The sequence below is a fragment of the Taudactylus pleione genome, unplaced genomic scaffold, assembly GCF_031769625.1.
Source record: "Taudactylus pleione unplaced genomic scaffold, aTauple2 ptg000216l, whole genome shotgun sequence".
Classification (NCBI taxonomy): Eukaryota; Metazoa; Chordata; class Amphibia; order Anura; family Myobatrachidae; genus Taudactylus; species Taudactylus pleione.
The window spans coordinates 3,832,452-3,847,334 of NW_028284618.1; the positions used below are offsets into that span (position 1 = coordinate 3,832,452).

At 47.8% G+C, this 14,883-nt stretch overlaps 1 pseudogene; it reads right to left on the minus strand.

Moving 5' to 3' along the window:
- LOC148517456 (macrophage mannose receptor 1-like) overlaps window positions 1–14,883 on the minus strand; it is a 268,777-nt pseudogene that overhangs the window by 116,164 nt on the left and 137,730 nt on the right.

Sequence of the window (14,883 nt, forward strand, 5' to 3'; positions counted from 1 at the left end):
TCAGTTCAGACACTGCCAGCTTCAGTCAGGTCATTCCCCTCATCAGGCTTTTGCAGAAGCAGCTGGAAAGTGAAGGAGGAGCTAAGACGGAGCGATTCCGCTCGGCATGTGGGACTTGTGGATGAAGCCCTTCATTCGCTTTGCCAGGATTCCAGGGTGGTCAATCTGTTGAAATCAGACCACTACATTTTGGCCACCGTGCTCGATCCTAGGTTTAAAGCCTATGTGGTGTCTCTCTTTCCGGCCGACACAAGTCTGCAGAGGTGCAAAGACCTCCTGGTGAAAACACTGTCAGCTGAAGTGGAAAGTGACACGTCAACAGCTCCTTCTTCATTTTCTCCCGCAACTGGGGCTGCCAGGAAAAAACTTAGGTATCCTAAGCAACCCGCTGGCAGTGATGCAGGGCAGGCAGGACCAAGTTTGGACATCTGGTCCGGACTGAAGGACCTTGCAACAATTTCTGACATGTCTACTGTCACTGCATATGATACTGTCACCATTGACAGAATGGTGGAGGATTACATCGGTGACAGCATCCAAGTAGGCATGTCAGACAGTCCGTACCTGTACTGGCAGGAAAAAGAGGCAATTTGGAGGCCCCTGTACAAACTGGCTCTATTTTACCTGAGTTGCCCCCCCTCCAGTGTGTACTCCGAAAGAGTGTTTAGTGCAGCCGGGAACCTTGTCAGCGAAAGGCATAGGAGGCTGCTTCCACAAAATGTGGAGAAGATGATGTTCATAAAAATGAATTACCAACTCTTTCAGGGAGACCAGCCTCCAGAACATACAGAGGGACCTGTGGTGGTGGATTCCAGTGGGGACGAATTAATAGTCTGTGAGGATGAGGTTGTACACAACACTGAAGAGGGTGAGGAATCAGTGGATGAGGAGGATGAAGACGACATCTTGCCTCCATAGAGCCAGTTTGTGCAGGGACAGATTAATTGCCAGCTTGTTTTGTGGGGGCCCAAACGAACCAATAATTTCAGCCACAGTCGTGTGGCAGACCCTGGCGCTGAAATGATTGGTTTGTTAACATGTGCATGTCCTGTTTATACAACATAAGGGTGGGTGGGAGGGCCCAAGGACAATTCCATCTTGCACCTCTTTTTTTTCTTTGCATTATGTACTGTTTGGGGCCTAGTTTTTCAAACTGCCATCCTGTCTGCCACTGCAGTGCCACTCCTAGATGGGCCACGTGTTTGTGCCGCCCACTCGTGTCACTTAGCATAGCCTTTTGGACATAAAAACACTATTGTGAGGTGTGAGGTGTTCCGAATAGACTGGAAATGAGTTGAAATTAAGGTTATTGAGGTTAATAATAGCATAGGAGCAGAAAAACCAACACATTCTGTGATCTTAGCTGTTTTGTTCTTTTTTTTTTTAAATACAGATCCAAAACACAAAACCCAGAACCCAAAATACGGAAGGGTGGTTTTGGCAAAACCAATCCAGATCCAAAACACGAAGAAAGATCCAGATCCAAAACCAAAACACGAAAAGTGGCCGGTGCACACCCCTAATATAGATAGATATATATATATATATATATATATATATATATATATATAATGTATGTACATATATATATATATATATAGATGTGTATATATATACATATACACATATGTGTGTGTATATATATACATATTTGTGTGTGTATATATGTTTATGTATATATATATATATATATATATATACATGTGTGTATGTATATGTGTGTGTGTGTGTGTGTGTATATAGATATATATATATATATATTTTCTCAAATTGTTGATCGGCACTCCATATACTTGTCCAACGTTCGGTGTGCAATTTCCCAAGGAGCCTGACACAGAGCCATGACACCATCCACAAACTTGCAATATGGGCAGCACTTCCACATTTATGCCTTGATGAAACATGACTTAAACTTCTGTGACGTTGCATATTTAAAGCATGTTTCTATAATTTATTCATCTGTGGAAGTGCTGCCCATATTTCAAGTATATACATATATATATATATATATATATATATATATATATATATATATATATATATATCTTTATGTATATATGTGTACATATATGTGTGTGTATGTATATATATATATATATATATATATATATATATTTATATATATTTATATATTTTGATATTATCCTTATATACTAATGGTATATTATCATATTCTGTATTGTTTATATATCAATGTGTAGTTACTATGCTAATTGTTCACCTTTTATTGTTGCTATAATTAATGTATTCACCTAGGTGCTTCCTGGCTGTTTCGGCGGTGGAATGGTTGAGCAGGCTGGGGCGTTCCACTTGTAGGAAGTGGCGGGGGGCTGTTGGACATGCCTCTCTGCTGTGATGGTTATGGAACGCATGGCGCTGCTGATTGGCTGTTGTGACCTGTGCTGTCCATACAGGGGAAGTAGAATTATACAGTAGTTCCAATTCGGGTAATACGTGCACTACACGAGGGGGAGGTACCCTGACTCGCTGTGGAACGCACGCTGTTGATCGGCATGTGGAAGTAGCCAAGTTAGTTATTTATTTTTATATTTATTTAGTTTTGCCACAGAATACACAATAATAGATTTTTTAATATGTATTTTATAGCCATATGTCATCAGCGACATCCTCCATCGACCCTGCATGCAGGGCCGACGGGGGATATTGTTAGCGAGAGCCACTTTGCCGAATGCAGCATGGCCCCCACCGTTGCTGCCGGCATCTTCAAGTGTGTATTGCACTTGGCAATGCCGTCTCCCCCACCGGGTCCAGTCGCTGATGAGGTCGGGTACACTAGAATTGTCTAGTGTGTACCCGACATAAGATTGCTGGTGGGATTATCTGCTAGGGGGCACCAGCCAAATTTTGCCTAGGGCACCAAATTGGCTAGGGCCGGCTCTAAACCAAGTGAAACCTAACATGCCATGGGAGATGAGTACATGAGGGGTGGTATTGCTGTTTAGCAAATGGGGGCACTGTGAGGGGGATGCAGACAACACCGGCACCGAAATCATGACATGACTCAGGATGCCGAACTTGGGATCCTGGCAGGCGGCATCCCGATCGTAAGGACATCGTAGAAAGGCGAGTATCAGCCGCAGGCGAGGGGGCGGGGAAGACAGGTTTAGGTGCCCCGGAGGTGTTAGCATTAGGCTGCGGGAGGGTGGAGGTTAGGGTTATGCTCGGGACATGGGGAGTTGGGTTCAGACACCACCTGGGAGGTTTAGGGTTAGGCACTAAGGGGGGAGGGTCAGGGTTAGGCACTACGGGGAGAGGGTGAAAGGAGGTTTAGGGGGTAAATATGACAGGGGAACAGTACTCACCGTTCCCCTGTCAGGATTTCAAACTTCGGGATACCGCTGGCAGTGTACTGACATTCGGCATCTCGTCCGTCTGTATTTCATACCGATTCCCTGTGAGGCATATTGGAGGGAAGCACTGTGTAGCATAAAAAGGGTGGCACTGTGGTGTGTTAATGTTATTGGAGGCGGCCCCCACAACTTAGTTGCTATGGGGTCCCGACAAGCCTTAGGGGTCTAGTTACTAAGCAGTGTTAGGAGACAGAGTGAAAATTGATAAGAAAGTGATAAGGTGCCAGCCAATCAGCTCCCAACTACCATCTCACATGCTGTGTTTGAAAAATGACAGTTGGGAGCTGATTGGACTCGCACCTTATCACAGACGTATCACTTTTCACTCTGTCTCCTAACACTGCTTAGTAACTAGACCACTGAATCTGGCTCTGCATACAAACCTGTTTAAGAGTTTGTATATGTAGCTGTACATGAAGATAATTGAATTCTACCCCATCATGTCAATCTATCAACAGAATCATGTCATTTGGACCTGTTTGCATGCACTCCAAAACGCAAGATTCAGTTTTAAAATCTGAGTTCCAAATTTACAGCAGACACGAGCCGAGACTCGGTTGTACTTGGAACCCCAAAAGTGATCTGAGCTGGGACTCAGAACCCCAAAGTTCGGGTGTGTTCGGTTTTTCAAGAAAACCAAATTGCACATTTCTAGTAAGAATGACCTAAGCCCCCTACGCATGTTTGCCAAAAATACAACACATAATAGCATGAGATAATGAACACACAAAACGCAAGCTGCACCTACTTAAATTCTTTATCCAATCCTAATTTTAAACCAATGAAAAATGCAAAAATGATCCTAATCTTTATAACCTAAAAGAGAGAAGGGGAAAATCAAGGTTAATAGCTATTCACAGGATATTGTATTGCAGAGCACATATATTTATGGAGTTCAGAATGATATTATTATTATTATTATTATTATTATTATTATTATTATATCACATTAAAACATTATAGCACAATTATTAGAATGTAATATTTACATTTACTTATATAGCACCAGCATATTCTGTTTTGCTTTAAATTAGGAACAAAGCAGTAATAAAACAAGACTTGATAATAAACAAAGACAGGGGCTGCCTGGCAACTTTCAGCCAAGGGCAAACACAAGCAAGTGGCTCCAGCTTTTCTACCAGCATATTGTGAAGCATTCTGGAGCTTGGCTCTGATGGGGTAACGCCATCTCCGGATGGTATTACCCTACTGTATAGTAGCCTATGCGCTATTATTATGCATATTCTTTCAGAGAGGGGTGCTCCGGATCCCTATCTGTGGGCCCCTGGTGACATATGCACTGACAGACAGCCGCACATGCACAATGTGTGCCCGGGACCCAAACCAGAAAGCAGTGTGATAGCATTACGCTGTCACACTGCTTCCAGCTCTTCCCCAGAGCAGGCTCTTATAGGAGCCTGTCTCCTGGCAAGAGGATGTTAATAATAATGAAAATATTAATTTACACATTGCTAATTTAGGTATATAATATTTATCACATCCGCATTAAAAATGCAGATTGTGATAAATATGTCTCTTAGGGCTCTATTTATTATCATTATTTTTACTAAAATAAAGTGAAAAATGGTGTTTTCACACCCTTTTCACATTATTTTAGTTACACCTAAAGTTACTAAAGGGTAACCCCTAATTATCACATATTCTTAGTAATCAGATCGCATTTCCCATAACTGTAATGGAAAATGTGATCTACCTGCAAGCTACTAAAAATAAATTGTGAAATGATACCGGGGGAAGCCCTGTGATAATAACGCCACCTGAAAGTTGCATTATCCAGTCTCTCTCTCAGTTACCGGACTCCTGCTCTGCTCTAACAGGCACAGCAGAGTCAGGAGCTGGCCCCAGTGATCAGCTGTGTGTTCTAAACAGACCACAAGCCGATCATTGCTAAAATATATATATATATATAAAGAAAAAAAAAAACTTACCTGAGTCCATGGACCAGTGATCGGGGCTCTGGTGATGTCATCCCTCTGGTCAGCTGGTCTCCCATCCTGTCAGCTGACCTGGTCCCAGTGCAGGATGGGAGATCAGCTGACCAGAGCCACGGAGGACATCACCGGAGCCCTGATCACCAGAGGAAAGTGTAATTAATGGAGGGGGGGTCGCGATCATTGGTGCATGGCTTAGCATGGGGCGGGACTTAGCAGCAGCCGGTCGGCACATGAGTGAGCACTTGTCATGGTATTGTTTGCGAAAATACCATGATAAGTGTGCGGAGGGGATTCGCAGGGACAGAGCTTTATCGCAAGCTCTGTCCCTGCAAGTGATTTTTAGTAAGTCCCTGTGATATTGGATGAATTTGCAATGCGAATTCAGTCAGTAATATCACACTATGATCTGCATTCCAAATGTGGATTGTAGTAAATAGAGCCCTTAGTAACAGAAAATTGTGCTTATCTGCCATCCTTGGGTTCAGTTTTGTCGTTGAATGCAATTTGTCCTCCATCCATCCATGCCAATTATGATCACAGCCACCAACCATGCAGTAAGGGGACAGAGGCAAACATGCTGGGATGGGGCATTAGCACATATGGGGAGGGGGCAGAGGTATATATGGGGAGGGGGCAGAGGTACATATGGGAAGGGTGCAGAGGCATATATGGGAAGGGGGATGAAGCTCACATTTTTCAGGAATTGAGAGAAACTGCTGGGGAAAGATAGTGGTGGAGACTGCAAGGGGTAAGGGGATAGTGAGAAAGACTAGAAAAAAAGGAGATAGTGATGGAGACTACAATGCAGGGGATAAGGGGAGATTGGGAGAGACTGCAGTGGAAAGGGGACAATGGGAGAGATTGCAAGAAAAAGAGGACCATGGGAGAAGCTGCAGGGGAAAGGAAACCATGGGAGAGACTGCAGGAGAATGGGAGCCATGGGAGAGACTGCAGGGGAAAGGGAACCAAGGCAGAGATTACAGGGGAAAGGGAACCAAGGCAGAGACTGCAAGGAAAAGGGGACTGTGGGAGGGACTGCACAGGCTATTGGGGCCATGGGAGGTTCTGCAGGGGAAAGGGAACCATGGGAGAGACTGCAAGGGAAAGGGAACCAAGGCAGAGACTGCAGGGGAGAGGTGACCATGGGAGAGACTGCAGGCGAAGGGAACCATGGGAGAGATTGTAGGGTAAAGGGGACTGTGGGAGCGACTGCAGGGGAAAGGGAATCATGGGAGAGACTGCAGGGTAAAGGAAACCATGGTAGAGATTGCAGGGGACAGGGAACCATGGGAGAGACTGCAGGGGAAAGGTGACAATGGGAGAGACTGCAGGGAAGAATTGAACAGTGGGAGAGACTGCAGGAGAAGAGGGGACAGTGGAAGAGACTGCATAAGAGAAGGGGCTGTGGTGGAGGCTGCAGAGGAGAAGAGGCCAGTGGGAAAGACTGCAAGGGATAAATGGACATTGGGAAAAACTGCAGTGGAGAAAAGGAGAGATTGCAGGGGAAAGGGAGCCAATGTAGAGACTGCAGGGGGAAAGGGAAATGTGGGAGAGACTGCAGGGGAAAGGGAAACATGGGAGAGACTGCAGGGGGATATGGGGATCGTGGGAGAACCTGCAGGGGAAAGGGAACCATGATAGAGACAGCAGGGGAAAGGGGACCATGGGAAAGACTGCAGGGGATATGGAGACCATGGGAGAATCTGCAGGGAAGAAAGGGAGAGATTGCAGAGGAAAAGGATCCAAGGCAGAGACTGCAGGGAAAATGGAACCATGGGAGAGACTGCAGGGGAAAGGGGACCGTGGGAGAGACTGCATGGAATATGGGGACCATGGGAGAAACTGCAGGGAAGAAAGAGAGAGATTGCAGGGGAAAGGGAACCAAGACACAGACTGCAGGGGAAAAGGGACATTGGGAGGGACTGCAGGGGATATGGGGACCATGGGAGGGACTGCAGGGGATATGGGGACCATGGGAGTGACTGCAGGGGAAGGGTAACATGGGAGATACTGCAGTAGAAAGGGACCCATGGGAGAGACTGCAGGGGAAAGGGGACCATGGGAGACTGTAGGGGATATGGGGACCATGGGAGAGACTGCAGGGGAAAGGGGACCATGGGAGACTGTAGGGGATATGGGGACCATGGGAGAGTCTGCAGGGGAAAGGAAACCATAGCAGAGACTGCAGGGGAAGGGGAACCAAGGCAAATGCTGCAGGGGAAAGGGGGCCATGGGAGAGACTGCAAGGGAAGGGAACCATGGGAGAGACTGCAGGGGATATGGGGACTGTGGGACGACTGCAGGGGAAAGGTAACAATGAGAGAAACTTCAGGGGAAAGGGAACCAAGGCAGAGACTGCAGGGGAAGGGAACCATGGGAGAGACTGCATGGGATATAGGGACCGTGGGAGTGACTGCAGGGGATATGGGGACCATGGGAGTGACTGCATTGGAAAGGGAACCATGGGAGATACTGCAGTGGAAAGTGGACCATTGGATAGACTGCAGGAGAAAAGGGACCATGGGAGAAACTTCAGGGGAAAGAGGATCATGGGAGACATTGCAGTAGAAAGGGACCCATGGGTGAGACTGCAGGAGAAAGGGAACCATAGGAGAGACTGCAGGGGAAAGGGAAACATGGGAGAGATTGCAAGGGAAAGGGGACCATGGGAGACTGTATGGGGATATGGGGACTATGGGAGAGACTGCAGGGGAAAGGGAACCAAGGCAAATGCTGCAGGGGAAAGGGGGCTATGGGAGAGACAGCAGGGGAAGGGAACCATGGAAGAGACTTCAGGGGATATGGGAATTGTGGGAGAGACTGCAGGGGAATGGGGACCGTTGGAGAGACTGCATGGGGAAGGGGACCATGGGAGAAACTGCAGGGGAAAGGGGACCATGGGAGAGACTGCAGTAGAAAAGGATCCATGGGAGAGATTGCAGGGGATATGGACACCATGGGAGAGACTGAAGGGGAAGGGAACCATGGGAGAGACTGCAGGGGAAAGCGAACCATGGGAGAGACTGCAGGGGACAGGGAACCATGGGAGAGACTGCAGGGGAAAGGGAACCATGGGAGAGACTGCAGGGGAAAGGTGACATTGGAAGAGACTGCAGGGGAAAGGTGACAGTGGGAGAGACTGCAGGGGAAAGGTGACAGTGGGAGAGACTGCAGGGAAGAATGGGATAGTGGGAGAGACTGCAGGAGGATGGGACAGTGGAAGAGACTGCAGAAGAGAAGGGGGCCTGTGGGAGGGACTGCAGGGGAGAAGAGGCCAGTGGGAAAGACTGCAGGGGAGAAAGGGACAGTGGGAAAACTGCAGAGGGGGAAGGGAGTATTTTCACAGCTACAGTAGAGCCAGCCTTCTTCTGTGCAGTACCAATTGTAGTAGGGAAGAAGGAGGAGAAGAGAGAAAGTGAAGAGAGCTGGGGTGGGACTATTGCAGTACCAAGGAAGTAAAGCTGACCTGGTTGGGGGTCCTGAGGGAGTAACCTGTGTGTGAGAGGAGATTCCCAGCAGCACATTTTTCATCATCATTAAAGCCACTTGTACCCGTCTGCTGGCTGCCGGCCCATTCTCATGCTAGTTGCACTGCCACAACCTGACACTGACAGCCTGTAGGCAGGCAGGGGAACCTTCTGGCTGTCACTAGTATATGCATACAGAGCACAGAGACAGCTCTAGTGCTGCACAATTATACCAGCCTGGGGGGCAGGTGGCACCATGCCTCCTGGCCCAGCTCATCCCTGGACATAAGGGCCCTGCTCACAAGCTTACAGTCTATAGGTATATAGGAAATTATTACATGAGGATAAGTGGTACATATTGGTCCAGCCAGACTGCAGAGGTTCTTGGTGAGCCTATGATCTTGTCACACAGTAATGTTGGCCTGGAGTCAGAGGTTTGTGCGAGTGTAGAATGAGAACAGATGTAAGTTTTGTGTAAACTGTGTAGATGGGAGTAATTGGGTACAATAGCTTGTTTGGAATGGTCTTAGTAGAAATTCACATATAATCTGCACTGTATTGCTTCATGGTGCTGCGAGGTCCATCCATGCAAGCTCTATTAATGAGACTCTAAATCACATATTTATACTTAGCAAAAATCATGTAGAAATGTCCGATCTGATGAAGCAGGCTGCGACCTGCGAAAAGTGTGATTTATTTATATTGTTGGAAACTCTAATTGCTTTTATGAAACACTCCAGAATCTGAAAAATAAATGAGAAATGTGTTGGATAATTTATATCCAGAACCACTGTTATGATAGTTCTGGTAGAAAGCTTTATATGATTGTCATTAGGAGTACAAGATTTATGCCAATTATGTTCTACTTTGAAAGTTTTTGTAGATAATGTGTTGCTTTAGAATGTCTTGCTGTCATCAAAGCAGAGTGTGAAGAGTAGCTCATCAAGGTCTGTTTCTAGGATTTGGATTAGATGTGGTACAGCAAAATCAGGAGAAGTGACTGCAGAAAAACTGACACTGTGGTGTGAGATGTTGTCGCAGAGAAGGAAAGTTGGATGGAAATTGAAGAGCATTAATATTTACAGATGTGTCCACATATACCTTTCTGAAAACTGTGCCATGGGTGGCCAGTGTATCATGTAATGTAGCACTTAATAGTGTTCAACCTATGTAGCAAAGATACAGTAGTGGTCTCCTTTGGATTTTAATAGAGGGCAAACAAGGAGTTTTGAGGAGTGTTTATGTTAAGTGCAATATGCATTTGGATCTAAATCACTGTAATAGCTTCTGAAACACTGTGCTAGCACCAAAAAAACTCACTAGGAATCTGTCATCAGTTCCTCAAAAGACTGAAGGCCTGATTCAGAGTCGGTCGCTATTTGCGGTCATTCGTTCAACAAAAAAGGGTGGCTATTCAAATGAACCGTTCGCTCTTTGCGATCTGTTGACGCCTCTATGTCTGAACGAGTGAACAAAACTTGCGGTTGTAATTTTGAAAAAGACGCCCCCTGGCCGCTCGCACCATACGTCATGCCCGCTATTTATTAGATTAATCGAGTACATCAAATAGCGTATGAACTGCTAGCTATTTTTGGGGATTGTGGTTGCTACCACAAATTTGCGAGCAGTTCTGGCTATAAAATAACCCAGTGACGTGGTCAATGACGCTCCAGTATTAATTATGCACACCCTTAAAACACCCGTTTTGACCTTTAAGCAAGCCTGCGTTCTGATTTCCACTCCCCGTTTTCAAGCACCTTCCCCTGTTACCACCCACATATGCCTCCTCCTGTCACTCATATTAGCAGGCATTCGCTATTTAGCGTACAAACGATTTTCGGCCGCACTGACTGGTTCGCGCATGCGTATTACGATCCGTACGCATGCGCAGTTGGGCAAACATCGCACGGAGCGAACGAGTGGCCGCTTACGAGCGGCTCTGAATCAGGCCCTGATTCTGTACTTCCCTCCACCATTATTGTGGCGTAGTGGTAAAGTCACTGCACATCACACTTGGCAGTTAGGGTTTGAAACCCAGTGTAAACATTTTTTTTTTTGCTCCAAAAATAAATTTATATAATTCAATAATATAATAATATCAATAATATTATTGTAATAACAATAAAACTTTTTAGAATAATATCATATTTCATCTAGAGGCTGTGAATACCGTGTACACTATGTGGGGATCTGAGTCAGTGAGGACGGCATGTGTGTGTGTAGTGATTTCTTAGTGTAGAAATTTCCAACTGAAAATATGGCTCGATATTTCATATACAGTACTGGTTCTAGATATACATTATAATTCAAAAACTGTCCGTCAGTAATTTACAGTATGTTAATGTCCTTTTTCAGATTAACCCATTGCTTGTTTCAACACAGAGGGGGAGGAGGAATTCATTTGTAAAGGCTGCACATTTTCCACAGACAACAAATCAAGTTTTCATTAGCCCTCCCCCTGTGTTTTGTTACTACTCATTAATGTTGCCCTTTTTGTATTGAGTCACTTTTGTACTTTTGGCCCATCCCTTCCTCCCAAAATAGTACTCATTTTCCATGGTTATATTGTACATTATTTGACCAGTAATGTAGCTAGAAGAAGTATACACAGTATGTCAATTGCTCTCTCTCTCTCTCTCTCTCTCTCTCATGTGCGCCGACCCTTGTGTTTTCAGTACATGGTTTTGGATTTTTTCTTAAAATATCATAACAACAGTTAAAATCACAAAAAATGGGCCTGTTATTGTTCCTACAGTATTATTAACCTCAATAACATTTATTTCCAGTAATTTCCAATCAATTTTGACCACCTCACAATCTTATTTTTTTCATCTAGTTAAGGCCAAAATGTTGCATCCAGCTAGCTGGCTGACTACGCTAAGTGATACAGTGGACGGCACTAACATGTGGCAGTTCAGCTTCCAATTTCCAACATGGATACAGTGTGTTATACAGTGTGGGTTGGATACACCAATAGTGCTCTTACTATGACAGCAGTGTCGGCAGAGCAGGGTTGCTGACGGTGTCCTCAGTATATGGAATGGCAGTGCTGTGGTGCTGGCAGTATCCTCAGTGCAGGGTACTGCCATTGTAAGCAGAGCGGGGGTGCCAGCAGTGTCTTTAGTGCAGGTTTGCTGGCTGTGTCGGCAGTGCAGGGTTGCTGATGGTATCCTCAGTACATGGAATGGCAGTGCTGCAGTTCTGGCAGTATCCTCAGTGTAGGGTACTGGCGATGTCGGCAGTGCCAGTGGTGTCTTTAGTGCAGGTTTGCTGGTTGTATCGGCAGTGCAGGGGATGCTGATGGTGTCCTCAGTACATGGAATGGCAGTGCTGCGGTCCTCGCAGTGTCCTCAGTGAAGGGTACTGGCGATGTCGGCAGTGGTGGGGTGCCAGTGGTATCTTCGGTCCAGGTTTGCGCGCTGTTTTGGCAGTGCAGGGGTTGCTGACGGTGTCCTTAGTACATGGAATGGCAGTGCTGCAGTGCTGGCAGTGTCCTCAGTGAAGGGTACTGGTGATGTCAGCAGTGCCAGTGGTGTCTTTAGTGCAGGTTTGCTGGCTGTGTCGGCAGTGCAGGGGATGCTGACGGTGTCCTCAGTACATGGAATGGCAGTGCTGTGGTGCTGGCAGTGTCCTCAGTGTAGGGTACTGGTGATGTAGGCAGTGCCAGTGGTGTCTTTAGTGCAGGTTTGCTGGCTATGGTGGCAGTGCAGGGGTTGCTGATGGTGTCCTCATTACATGGAATGGCAATGCTGTGGTGCTGGCAGTATCCACAGTGCAGGGAACTGGTGGTGTAAACACAGGGGGGTGCCTGTGGTATCTTCGGTGCAGGTTTGCTGGCTGTGTCGGCAGTGCAGGGGTTGCTGACGGTGTCCTTAGTATATGGAAATGCAGTGCTGTGGTGCTGGAAGTGTCCACAGTGAAGGGTACAGGTGATGTCAGCAGTGCTGGGGTGCCAGTGGTATCTTTGGTGCAGGTTTGCTGGCTATGTCGGCAGTGCAGGGGCTGCTGATGGTGTCCTCAGTACATGGAATGGCAGTGCTGTGGTACTGGCAGTATCCACAGTGCAGGGAACTGGCGGTGTAAGCAGAGCGGGGGTGCCAGTGGTATCTTCGGTGCAGGTTTGCTGGCTGTATCGGCAGTGCAGGGGTTGCTGACGGTGTCCTTAGTACATGGAATGGCAGTGCTGTGGTGCTGGCAGTGTCCTCAGTGAAGGGTACTGGTGATGTCAGCAGTGCTGGGGTGCCAGTGGTATCTTTGGTGCAGGTTTGCTGGCTATGTCGGCAGTGCAGGGGCTGCTGATGGTGTCCTCAGTGCATGGAATGGCAGTGCTGTGGTGCTGGCAGTGTCCTCAGTGTAGGGTACTGGTGATGTAGGCAGTGCCAGTGGTGTCTTTAGTGCAGGTTTGCTGGCTATGTTGGCAGTGCAGGGGTTGCTGATGGTGTCCTCATTACATGGAATGGCAATGCTGTGGTGCTGGCAGTATCCACAGTGCAGGGAACTGGTGGTGTAAACACAGGGGGGGTGCCTGTGGTATCTTCAGTGCAGGTTTGCTGGCTGTGTCGGCAGTGCAGGGGTTGCTGACGGTGTCCTTAGTATATGGAAATGCAGTGTTGTGGTGCTGGAAGTGTCCACAGTGAAGGGTACAGGTGATGTAAGCAGAGCGGGGGTGCCAGTGGTATCTTCGGTGCGGGTTTGCTGACTGTTTCGGCAGTGCAGGGGTTGCTGACGGTGTCCTCAGTACATGGAATGGCAGTGCTGTGGTGCTGGCAGTATCCACAGTGCAGGGAACTGGCGGTGTGAGCAGAGTGGGGGTGCCAGTGGTATCTTCGGTGCAGGTTTGCTGGCTGTTTTGGCAGTGCAGGGGTTGCTGACGGTGTCCTCAGTACATGGAATGGCAGTGCTGTGGTGCTGGCAGTGTCCTCAGTGTAGGGTAGTGGTGATGTAGGCAGTGCCAGTGGTGTCTTTAGTGCAAGTTTGCTGGCTGTGTCAGCAGTGCAGGGGTTGCTGACGGTGTCCGCAGTACATGGAGTGGCAGTGCTGTGGTGCTGGCAGTGTCCTCAGTGAAGAGAACGGGCGATGTCGGCAGTGCTGGGGTGCCAGTTGAATCTTTGGTGCAGGTTGTCGGCAGTGCAGGGGTTGCTGATGGTATCCTCAGTACATGGAATGGCAGTGCTGCAGTTCTGGCAGTATCCTCAGTGTAGGGTACTGGCAATGTCGGCAGTGCCAGTGGTGTCTTTAGTGCAGGTTTGCTGGTTGTATCGGCAGTGCAGGGGATGCTGATGGTGTCCTCAGTACATGGAATGGCAGTGCTGCGGTCCTCGCAGTGTCCTCAGTGAAGGGTACTGGCGATGTCGGCAGTGGTGGGGTGCCAGTGGTATCTTCGGTCCAGGTTTGCGCGCTGTTTTGGCAGTGCAGGGGTTGCTGATGGTGTCCTCAGTACATGGAATGGCAGTGCTGTGGTGCTGGCCGTATCCACAGTGGAGGGGACTGGTGGTGTAAGCAGAGCGGGGGTGCCAGTGGTATCTTCGGTGCTGGTTTGCGCGCTGTTTTGGCAGTGCAGGGGTTGCTGACAGTGTCCTCAGTACATGGAATGGCAGTGCTGTGGTGCTGGCAGTGTCCTCAGTGTAGGGTACTGGCGATGTAGGCAGTGCCAGTGGTGTCTTCGGTGCAGGTTTGCTGGCTGTATCGGCAGTGCAGGGGTTGCTGATGGTGTCCTCAGTACATGGACTGGCAGTGCTGCGGTGCTGGCATTGTCCTCAGTGAAGGGTATGGGCGATGTCGGCAGTGTTGGGGTGCCAGTTGTATCTTCAGTGCAGGTTTGCTGGCTGTGTTGGCAGTGCAGTTGTTCCTGACAGTGTCATCAGTGAAGGGTACCGGCAATGTTTGCAGTGGGGGGGTGCCATGGTGTCCTCAGTGCAGGTTTGCTAACTGTGTTGGCAGTACAGGGGTGTTCTCAATACAGGGTTCTGGTGGTGTCGGCAGAGCAGGGGAGCCAGCAGTGTCCTCAGTGCATGTGTGCTGACAGTGTCGGCAGTGCAGGGGGTGCTGGTGGTGTCCTCAGTGTGGGAGTGCCAGCAGTGTCGGCAGTGT